Below are 12,545 nucleotides of genomic sequence, written 5' to 3' on the forward strand. Positions count from 1 at the left end.
GTTGTGAATATATAAATATAATAATATAATATAATAATATAATTAAATAATATAATATAATATAATATAATATATAATATATAATATAATAATATAATAATATAATTATTTTTAAATTTATAACAGTTATCATGTATGAATTTTTACATTATTCGGGATAAGTATATACATATATTTTATCTTTATATTTAATGACTTACTGTATATTCAAATTATATTGATGATTACTCAAGTATGCAGTTGTAAAAATGAATTATACTTATTGCTTTATCTCCATTAACTATATTTAATAAAGCTAATAATATATAATATTTATACACAATTACGGTCTATTATTTCGAAAGATCACCAAATACTGACAATGTTTTGTGGATATGTATGACATTATGCATTATAAAATTGTTAGATAACATATGAGATTATATAAACCATTTTCATAATCGATGCAACGATACAGTATCTCGCAATAATCTGGCCAGAACATTTTCCCAAATAATTCTAATTTTCATACTACAGTATTCTAATAATCATAAATCCACAAGTTATAAATTTTAAGTAAAAATAAAGATGAAAATAATTATTGCGCGAAAATCACAAATATTTTAAATTAATATTTTAAAGAATACTATATATTAAATTAAATAGGAGCACCGCTCACCAGCCTTATTGACTGACAGCGCCTTATTTGTCAATTTTTAATTATCTTTAATTATAAAATTGTGTAATACATTTTACATGACGAGCGCTAAATCATCGAATCAAAATTGGAAATCACTGTTGTGGAAATTCAAGTTAATTTATCAATAAAAAAGTTTAACCAGTTAAGATTAAGCTGTGTTCACAAAAATTTATTGCCACATATATAAAAAGAGAATTCTACATATATTCTTCTATATTCTAATATATTTTATTTTGTTTAATATTTTGTATAATATATTATATTTTATTTTGTTATTTTGTTCATAATACAATATTAATATTGCACTTTTAGTCTTATAACATCTACAATATGTACAATATCACAATATCCTCATAGAAAAAAAGTTAAAAAATTATTTATGTATGATTTTAAAATATGTATATTATAAATTCTAAATTTTATTGTACACACTACAGATCAGAAAGTACTTAGTGGGAAATAGCAATATCCCGATTTATTTCTCACTATGTTAACTTTACCCTGTATATAATAGATATCATAATAATGAAATTTAAATAATATTTCTTCAAGTGCTTTCAAAACTAATTATTGTAATGTGACTTAAATTATATAAATAGTTATCACTATATAATGATATCTGAACTACTCATATACATATACATATACATATATTTTTGTACATTGTTAATTAATTTTTTCATGATTTAATATTCACTTGGTTGAAAGCAGGTTGAAGGCATCGTCACATTTTTAACGCATCTTTTCGAAACCGAGATCTATTATATTAAAGATTTTCTATTAATTAACATTTCTAATAATTAAAAACTCTGTGATTAATGATTGAAACTTATGAAATGAAAGAATGCGGCTCGAGCTGTATGAAAATTGTAATAGGTATATTAATCGTTTAATAAATAATTAATCTGTGTGTAATTTTAAAAATGTACTTGTATACAAATTTAATTCTCGTATATATACGTCATAGTACGCGTAAAATATTTCGGCAGCGAATTATCAATAACACGACGTTCGACCTTGATGACGTATGCGTGACGTAGTTTACGTGGGCGACGACCCATGTCATTCACGCGGCGACATTCCAACGATGAGGTAGCGATACGGAACGCGTTTCGTACTATTAAATTAAATTCTTTTTCTAAATGCGATTAATAATATATCGAAATATAATTTGTTACGACTATTACAATTAACAATTAATTAACAATTAATAAATGACATGAAACTGTGACGACGATAAATTCATCGACACGCGGTTCTTTATTATTGCAAATAAAAATTGAAGCAAAAGAGGCAAAAATTACAAATTTTGTTACAATATTCTCCGATTCTCGAACTTTATGGATAATAATTATTTCTCTAACATTACGTAGAATCAAATTCGATTTCGCCCGATGTTTTAAACTTTTCTAAATTGCAAGCATATAGATTAGATTAATTAAACTATTGCTGTATCATTACTTTACATTAGTTTAATATTTCAATTTAATGATTCGCGTTATTGTGCATACATTATACATCGACCAATAAAAATAGCAATAATGTAAGAATCGCGTGGCGCATGATTTTGACTTCGTTTTAAAAGTCGAGCGAATTGCAATAGTTTTTATGTTCCTCTCTTATAATACGTATAATAAAATACGTATCTTGTATTTATCGATTATTTTGCGATCGGGAGTTTCGTGCAAAGTGTCTCGCGATCGTTTTATATATGACTAAATATAATTAATTGCTTGTTCGCGAGTGAATATGAGTGCTATGAGGAAACAGCAAAGGATGAAGAAAAAAGGAGAACATTTGGAAAAGTATCGGACAGCCAGAGAGCAGTAAGAGAGCTTGAGGCAGCCAAAGAGATATGCGGTGAGTAATTTTTAAAAATTATTTATTATTTATATATATTATTTTCAAAATAGATACATTGCTTATTATTTTTTTATTTTCTCGATAGTATATATAATTTGATTAAAAATACGTTTTTTACATGAATTTTTAATTACATATTTTGTTATGCTACAAAAATCATGCGCGCGCGACGTGATTCTAACAATTTACCGACATGCACAAAATGATGACTTTACCGGCAGTCAAAAAGAAACTTGACTACGTAATTCTGGCATTTAACGCGAATGCAGATGGCGATAGTAAACAGCAAAGAAAGATGGTCGCATGAGTGAAACGCGAGGCGCGAAATATTGCATTTTATATCGTTCTTTGCGAAAAAAATGTGTGAAAGTGTTGTACGTATTCGCGATTAATAGTTCAGTTTTGATGAATATTAATCAACGCAAGTATAATTTGTCGTGCATTGGATATCTTCAAACTCTGTACATGCATCGTTTTCGAATCGTCCTGATCGTACGTTCCGATAACACAGTGATCCAAAAAAGATCGTCGAATATATTTCGTACGATTAGAATCGTGCACAGTATCGAGAGACTTTTATTTATTTGAAGCGCGACGTATTTTTGTGCGGACATTTATCGAAAGGAATGCACGTGCTTCTCCAAATTGAGATGAGGTAAGATTGCAAAATATCGAAGCTTTATGCAATGTGTGTAACCTAAATCTGTTAACATACAAGTATTCGAGTAACGGAATAAAAGATAAAGATTTTGAGATCGTACAAGTTCGTACGATATATATGTATATATTAATATCAATCTTTATTATATATTTATATATTTATTTATTTATGAGTCTTCTTTTTCTTTATCTCAACATCACTTATTTATTTATTTATTTATTTAGTTCGCTCTCAGTCTTTTAAAATGCAAAACTAAATATTATAAGATTTGACTTTGAAAAAGCGCGATAAAACAATCGAATCATTCGTAATTCATATCATTAGCATAATATACTATAAATTTTCTACGTTATATATTAAATCGGAATTGCGCGAAAGAGGAAAAAAAGAACAAGCCTATGAATAGACATTTCCATCCTTTACTAAAAGAAAAAGAAATTAAAAATATCTCTCAATTTTTTCTCTGTTTCTTCGGACAAGTCTACATATATGACCAATATGATTAATTGATTCTATCTTTATATATTTATCATTATGTGCTTTCAGAAATCAAAGTTGCGCGAACGTTGAGCACAGGAATGGCCATGCGCAGAAACGAATGCACAGTGGTTCGGCCGCCATGTTGGCGCGTGCTGCGACGTCACAGCTACGTCATACGCGTCATACGGCCGCCATGTTGGCGCGTGAATCGGAGTCATACGCAGTTACACGGATCGTCGTACGTCCGCATTTTTCGCATCTTTTAACCGTTTCTAAACGAATATCGCGAGTGAACGAGCGTCGAGAGTGTCCAAGGATGATCGCGCGACTTTGATAGTGTGTCGATGGAAACGCGCAACAGCGATTTTTGACGATATTCAGTGATGGCGTCATTGCGAAGATGGAGCGAAATTGCGTCGCGTTATTCGGGCCCTTGATGATGATTATCGGATGCGAGCGAGTATCGGGAGTGCCGAATAAAGTGTCGCGCGTTCGCGTTGATGATATCGTGTGGATTTGTGTGCATCAAGATCGGAATGGGACATCCCGAGGCGAGCGAACTGTTTCGAGGAGGAGCGGCCTGTGGAACAGCCGGTGAGTAGATTTGATTTATCATATTTGCGAGATAATTCGTGCTCATTCGACGCTTATACAGCATCGCGATGTCCCGAATTACATTCGGACAAATCGTCATCATAATTCGATTCGGTGCAATTCAAATAAAGTCGATCGCGTGAAGATGGTTATGCTAGAAGCGCTTTCAAATTTATTTTGTACGCGCGCGCAATGCTGCACAGCCTATCTCGTAGGGCTGCCAACTATTAAACGATAAATTTGTTTGATCTAACCTAACCTAACCTAACCTAATCTCTCAGTGTCTATGGATATCGAATGTAAATACAAGCGTATGCTGCCTGGATTGTATCATGCTTTCAAAAATAATATTTAATTATTTCATTAGTGTATTACATTTTATTACGTAGTATATTAATCGCATTAAATGTGCGACGTACAGTTTTACACATTTTAATGAGGAGCATATAATATAACTGGTTAAGTTAGATTAAATTAAAACAAGCTGCTGTGATACATTTAACGTAATAGGATTAATTTGACAAATGTGCAGCTATTGAAGTTACATGATATTTGTGGACACATTTTTAAAGTAATCATGAGTGTCTTATCTCATCTCGATTACATAAAATTAAAATATAAAATTTATGTATTCCACATTAACGTTTTTCATTACAAGTACTATATTATTTTTCTTATATCTCAATTGTATTATCACATTATTTCATCGATGAAGCTTTTCATATACCGCAGACAATATGATACTGTGTGTGGAATTTTACACAGGTAATACATGGCACAAAAATAATTTGCTCTCAAGTATTGTGCGCATTTCTTAAAAATAAATCAAATTAAATTATTTTCAGAATCCAAACATCACTACATTGCCAGGATTGTATCTTATTATAACTGCGATATTATCACCTTTTAATATGTGTGCGCAGTATTACATACATAAAATATATAAATTTATTTGAAACGTACTGAAATCTTTATCTTATTTATAATATTCATGATATTATAAAAGAAAATTGCAACTCTAATGAAACAGAGCGGTGGAATAATTGATTGATACTTATGCTGGTCTACAATATTTACCCTTTTTTCACCATTAGACTTTTGGTGTTTTTTTTATTATACAGATGTTATCTGTAAATATAGTACTTGTAATGTTGTTTCTGTATCACTGTAAGCATACAAAAATGATAGCATTTGCAGGTAATTATGTTATACTTATATATCGTAAGAAAGAGAAAATAAAATTAAAGTTGAATACTGAATGTGCTCTAAAGTAAATCTCATCTAAATAAATAAATGCATAAATGTGCGCCCCACATTCCTCATGAAAAAAATACATAATATTAATCTTTATGTATTATTATTTTAAAATTTGTTTTTTATTCTTTTAAATTCTCTAGATGCACTTTTCATTTCTCCTCTCTTTCTTTCCAACTATTAAATATAGATCTATCATTTTTAATAGATCTGTCATTTTTAGTGTACATTATTGCAGTAAGTGTAATAAAGAGCAAATCTTTTGGCACATTTAAAATGTACAGGAAAGTCAGTTTTATCTGATGCGTTTTTTTCAATAGAAATATCTGAAAAAATTCATACGTCTTTTTTAATCTTAATCTTTCTAAATAAAAATTAGAATAATAAATTTGCAAAATAATTTGCTTTAATATATTTTTATTGCAAACATGAAGCAAAGTGCTCAAGGTGCATCACTATGAAAACATCGATAGAATAAAAAGTAGATCGTATACAAAAAAATTAAAATATTTACACTACATATTTGATATAGCATTTAATCGATATGTGCAGTAATACAATAAAATCTAATTTTCTCTCGAATTTTTTCACGAAATTTAAACTACTAAGAAAATATCAAACATACAAATTGTTTAATAGTCTTGCGAAAGAAGCAGTTCTCGCTTAAAGAATCTTTAGAAAAAAAAGTAAAAAAATTCTAAAGAAAAAAAAGGACAAAAAATTTTAAATCTCACATCGATATTTAATTTTATACTAATATTTTTAATGTAACACTTCATTTATAAAGATTTTATTTTGTGAAACATTTATACATAAAAGTACAATGATTATACGGCTTCTTTAATCTATTGTTTCATCTTCGCATGATTTGCGTTTATAAAATATTTGTGCCTCTGGATATTTTTCTCTGGAAGCTTTATGCAATGTGTGTAACCTAAATCTGTTAACGTACAAGTATTAGAGTAACGGAATAAGCATATGTAATTTGATTAAAAATACGTTTCTTACATGAATTTTTAATTACATATTTTATTATACTACAAATAAAAAAATGCTTGCGATTCTAACAATTTACCGACATGCACAAAATGATGACTTTACCGGCACTCGAAAAGTATCTTGACTATGTAATTCTGGCGTTTAACGCGAATGCAGATGGCGATACTAAACAGCAAAGAAAGATGGCTGCATGAGTGAAACACGAGGCGCGAAATATTGCATTTCGTATATCGTTCTTTGCGAAAAAAATGTGCGAAAGAGTTGTACACTTATTCACGATTAATAGTTCGGTGTTGATGAATACAAATCGACGCAAGTATAATTTGTCGTGCATTGCATATTTCTTCAAATTCTCTACATGCATCGTTTTCGAATCGTCTTGATCGCACGTTCCGATAATATAATGATCCAAAAAAAATCGTCGAATATATTTCGTACGATTAGAATCGTGCACAGTATCGACTTTTATTTATTTGAAGCGCGATATATTTTTGTGCGGACATTTATCGAAAGGAATGCACGTGTTTCTTCAAATTGAGATGAGGTAAGATTGCAGAATATCGAAGCTTTATGCAATGTATGTGTGTCCTAAATCTAAAGGAGGACATCTGGAAAAATATCGGACAGCCAGAGAGCAGTGAGAGAGCCTGAGCAGCTAGAGAGATATGCGGTGAGTAATTTTTAATTACATATTTTGTTATATTACAAATAAAAAAATTATGCTTGCGCGACGTGATTCTAAAACAATTTACCGACATGCACAAAATGATGACTTTACCGGCACTCGAAAAGTATCTTGACTATGTAATTCTGGCGTTTAACGCGAATGCAGATAGCGATACTAAACAGCAAAGAAAGATGGCCGCATGAGTGAAACGCGAGGCGCGAAATATTGCATTTCGTACATCGTTCTTTGCGAAAAAAATGTATGAAAGTGATGTACATATTCGCGATTAACAGTTTGGTATTGATGAATACTAATCAACGTAAGTATAATTTGTCGTGCATTGGATATCTCTTCAAACTCTGTATATGAATCGCTCTCAGTCTTTTAAAATGCAAAACTAAATATTATAAGATTTGACTTTGGAAAAGCGCGATAGAACAATCGAATCATTCGTAATTCATATCATTAGCATAATATACCATGAATTTTCTTGACGTTATATATTGAATCGAAATTACGCGAAAGAGGAAAAAAAGAACAAGCCTATGAATAAACATTTCCATCCTTTACTAAAAGAAAAAGAAATTAAAAATATCTCTCAATTTTTTCTCTGTTTCTTCGGGCAAGTCTACATATATGATCAATATGATTAATTGATTCTATCTTTATATATTTATCATTATGTGCTTTCAGAAATCAAAGTTGCGCGAACGTTGAGCACAGGAATGGCCATGCGCAGAAACGAATGCACAGTGGTTCGGCCGCCATGTTGGCGCATGCTTCGACGTCACAGCTACGTCACAGATACGTCATACGCGTCATACGGCCGCCATGTTGGCGCGTGATCGGAGTCATACGCAGTTACACGGATCGTCGTACGTCCGCATTTTTCGCATCTTTTAACCGTTTTTAAACGAATATCGCGAGTGGACGAGCGTCGAGAGTGTCCAAGGATGATCGCGCGACTTTTATAGTGTGTCGATGGAAACGCGCGACAGCGATTTTTGACGATATTCAGTGATGGCGTCATTGCGAAGATGGAGCGAAATTGCGTCGCGTTATTCGGGCCCTTGATGATGATTATCGGATGCCAGCGAGTATCGGGAGTGCCGAATAAAGTGTCGCGCGTTCGCGTTGATGATATCGTGTGGATTTGTGTGCATCAAGATCGGAATGGGACGTCCCGAGGCGAGCGAACTGTTTCGAGGAGGAGCGGCCTGTGGAACAGCCGGTGAGTAGATTTGATTTATCATATTTGCGAGATAATTCGTGCTCATTCGATGCTTATACAGCATCGCGATGTCCCGAATTACATTCGGACAAATCGACATCATAATTCGATTGGGTACAATTCAAATAAAGTCGATCGCGTGAAGATGATTATACTAGAAGCGATTTCAAATTTATTTTGTACGCGCGCGCAGTACTGTACAGCCTATCTCGTAGGGCTGCCAACTGTTAAACGATAAATTTGTTTGATCTAACCTAACCTAACCTAACCTAATCTCTCAGTGTCTATGGATATCGAATGTAAATACAAGCGTATGCTGCCTGGATTGTATCATGCTTTCAAAAATAATATTTAATTATTTCATTAGTGTATTACATTTTATTACGTAGTATATTATTCGCATTAAATGTGCGACGTACAGTTTTACACATTTTAACGAGGAGCATATAATATAATTGGTTAGATTAAATTAAAACAAGCTGCTGTGATTTATTTAACGTAATAGGATTAATTTGATAAATGTGCAGCTATTGAAGTTACATTATATTTGTGGACACATTTTTAAAGTAATCATGAGTGTCTTATCTCATATGGATTATATGAAATTAAAATATAAAATATTTATGTATTCCACATTAACGTTATTCATTACAAGTACTATATTACTACATTACAAGTATTTTTCTTATATCTCAATCATATTCAACCATTTATTTCGTCGATGAAGCTTTTCATATATCGCAGACAATATGATACTGTGTATGGAAGTTTGGAAACACAGGTAATACATGGCACAAAAATAATTTGCTCAAGTATTGTGCGCATTTCTCAAAAATAAATTAAATTATTTTCAGAATCCAAAAATCGCTACATTGCCAGGATTGTATCTTATTATAACTGCGATATTATCACCTTTTAATATGTGTGCGCAGTGTTACATACATAAAATATATAAATTTATTTGAAACGTACTGAAATCTATCTTATTTATAATATTCATGATATTATAAAAGAAAATTGCAACTCTAATGAAACAGAGCGGTGGAATAATTGGTTGATGCTTATGCTGATCTACAATATTTACCCTTTTTTCACCATTAGACTTTTGGTGCTTTTTTTATTATACAGATGTTATCTGTAAATATAGTACTCGTAATGTTGTTTCTGTATCACTGTAAGCATACAAAAACAGACAGCATTTGCAGGTAATTATGTTATACTTATATATCGTAAGAAAGAGAAAATAAAATTAAAGTTGAATACTGAATGTGCCCTAAAGTAAATCTCATCTAAATAAATAAATGCATAAATGTGCGCTCCACATTCCTCATGAAAAAAATACATAATATTAATCTTTTTGTATTATTTTTAAATTTGTTTTTTATTCTTTTAAATTCTCTAGATGCACTTCTCATTTCTGCTCTCTTTCTTTCCAACTACTAAATATAGATCTATCATTTTTAATATAGATCTGTCATTTTTAGTGTACATTATTGCAGTAAGTGGAATAAAGAGCGAATCTTTTGGCACATTTAAAATGTACAGAAAAGTCAGTTTTATCTGATGCATTTTATTCAATAGAAATATAAAAAAATCTGAAAAAATTCATACGTCTTTTTAAATCTTATTCTTTCTAAATAAAAATTAGAATAATAAATTTGCAAAATAATTTGCTTTAATATATTTTTATTGCAAATATATGAAGTAAAATGCTCAAGGTGCATCACTATGAAAACATCAATAGAATAAAAAATAGATCGTATACGAAAAAATTAAAATATTTACACTACATATTTGATATAGCATATTTGATATATTAATTTGTTTCATGATATATTGCAATAATTAAAGTATGATTACTGATATAATCTGCCATGAGACTACAGAAAAAGCCAGCTTTAATTCTTTATTTTGTTCAGTATTTTTAATAATATGATAATTAAATTAAAGTTCTATGAAAATATGCTTGAAATACTAAATAAAAAAGATTGTTTCTTATGTACAACCTTATAAAGTTTAAGTAAACAAAAAATCATTGTTAATAATATACATATATAAATTGATAATTAAATAAAACAATTAATTAATTAATCGACACAATCCACGTTTTTTTTAGCTTTATGTCTAACATATATATATATATATATATATATATATATATATATATATATATGTATATATATTTTTATAAATAAAAAATGTTTCTTTCTAATATAAATTAAATAAAAAGTATAATATGCCTTTAAATACTTTATATTCACACTTATTGCAATAAACCAATAAAGAATGCTTTTACATTCCTCCTTGTACTTTGGCATACATATCCTTTATGCCAATTATCTCGCAACATGCTTTTATCGCATGATGACAAACAAGCCCATTATCCTTCATGAATTTTCTTTACAAATATTTTTATATTCTCAAACTGTGTAAAGAAATCATGTAACACTGAAAAATACAAAGTGATATTAAAAGAGAAGAAATAAATTTTTTATTATATAGTATTGACAAGTATTTTCTTACCAGTGTGTTTCTTATATGTAGGAATATACATTAATCTTTGACCAGACCTATTTTTAATCGTCTTTAGGGATGCTTTGGCTTTTGATAACGCAAATCCAGCCAATCCATTTCCATTCCCAGTTACTATAAAATAAATTGATTCTAGTCTTACGTGCTAAATTACTGGTCATACAAGTTATCATTTTGTTTTCCAAAATCCAGGTTTCAAAACTTTCAAATGTATCTGCAGAAAACAAAGATATTAATTATATAAGATTCTAATATTTAGAACTGAAACATCAAAAAATTGAAAATAGACATCGTATCACATGATTTTTGAATGTATGTAATTTAACCATTATAATCCAATAATAGCATAAATATTAACCTTTTCCAATAAGATCTGATTCAATGCTTCTGCCATTCATTGTAACACTCCTCCAACCACATTCCAATGGCGATAATTTTATTTGCATTGGTCTGGTCTAATTTTGTGGTAATTCCATAAGTTTTTGCTTTCTTTCAAGATTTAAAAGCAGTTTTAGCTGTTGAATTAATTCTTTTCCTCTAAACACAAAAGTGTTCAGACCAGGAAATTGTATCGGAATTTTTCCCATGCCAATAATTTGCTCCTTATTTAGGTCTCTCTTTTCACTACTCTTCTTGCTCTACCTCTGCGTCTTCCTGCATTACTGATACTTGTCACACCCTTTCATAATTCATCTTCAGGTCCTATAGAACAAAAGCACAGTGAAATACAAACTATTTTCTACTGTAAATATAAACTATTATCAAAATGCTATATCCATAAAAGTTCTACTTACTATTTGCAAAGAACATAGAGTTTCTCACATTATTTAATAAAGTGACTATTTTTAATAAATGTGAATGACTGACAAGCAATAAATTAAACAATATTAAACAATAATATATACCTGAAAAAAATTTCATAATTTTATTAGAATTAAATTGATAAATTAATTTTAAATACATATTATATGTTAATTACATATAATGATTTAGAGACAATGATATATTTCATTTGCATTACCATTGTTTGAACATTTTTATCAAATTATTTACAACTCTACAAATATGTAGCATACAACAAGCCATTTTTAAAATCTATAAAACAAACAACAAAATTGTTCATAGTTTTCACTCTGTTTTGTCATAGTCTGCTTTTAGGCGATCTCTGAAAGCAATGCATCCTATAAGCAAAAAAATATAAACATGAACTACGTAGTCAAATCTACGAATGTTTTCAATGGGTAAGATAATTTCGGAGTATATTCCATGCCTCGTACACGAAATGTCGATAACATAAGTAACGCAAAACGTTTGTATATATTAAATAAATTTGTAATATAAATAAGTTTTGTGATCTCTCTCTCTCTCTCTATCTATTTATCTATCTATCTATCTATCAAGTATAATTATTAAAATATATTACCCGATATTATATTATATTATATATTAATCACTCATTATCTATCCCCACCATCGCCATTATTATATGTAATTTAATATATACTACCGTTTAATTAAAAAAATATTTGCCTCAATTAATTTCAATCAGAAAGAAGAATAAGAACATCTAGATCACTTGGTAATT

At 29.8% G+C, this 12,545-nt stretch overlaps 1 long non-coding RNA gene across 2 annotated transcripts; it reads right to left on the minus strand.

Annotated features, from left to right (window-relative positions):
• Positions 1 to 10,817: 10,817 nt before the first annotated feature.
• LOC112638578 lies at positions 10,818 to 11,893 on the minus strand. 2 transcript variants are annotated; one of them, XR_003123092.1, is made up of 4 exons: positions 11,866 to 11,893; positions 11,319 to 11,662; positions 10,952 to 11,174; positions 10,818 to 10,876 (listed from the first exon to the last, which is right to left on the minus strand). It is a non-coding gene; the product is annotated as an uncharacterized LOC112638578 (long non-coding RNA). The 2 variants fall into 2 exon arrangements; XR_003123091.1 differs by lacking the exon at positions 11,866 to 11,893 and adding an exon at positions 11,755 to 11,833.
• Between the last annotated feature and the right edge of the window lie 652 nt (positions 11,894 to 12,545).

Source organism: Camponotus floridanus, unplaced genomic scaffold (assembly GCF_003227725.1).
Source record: "Camponotus floridanus strain SB8 unplaced genomic scaffold, Cflo_v7.5 scaffold324, whole genome shotgun sequence".
NCBI classification, from domain to species: domain Eukaryota; kingdom Metazoa; phylum Arthropoda; class Insecta; order Hymenoptera; family Formicidae; genus Camponotus; species Camponotus floridanus.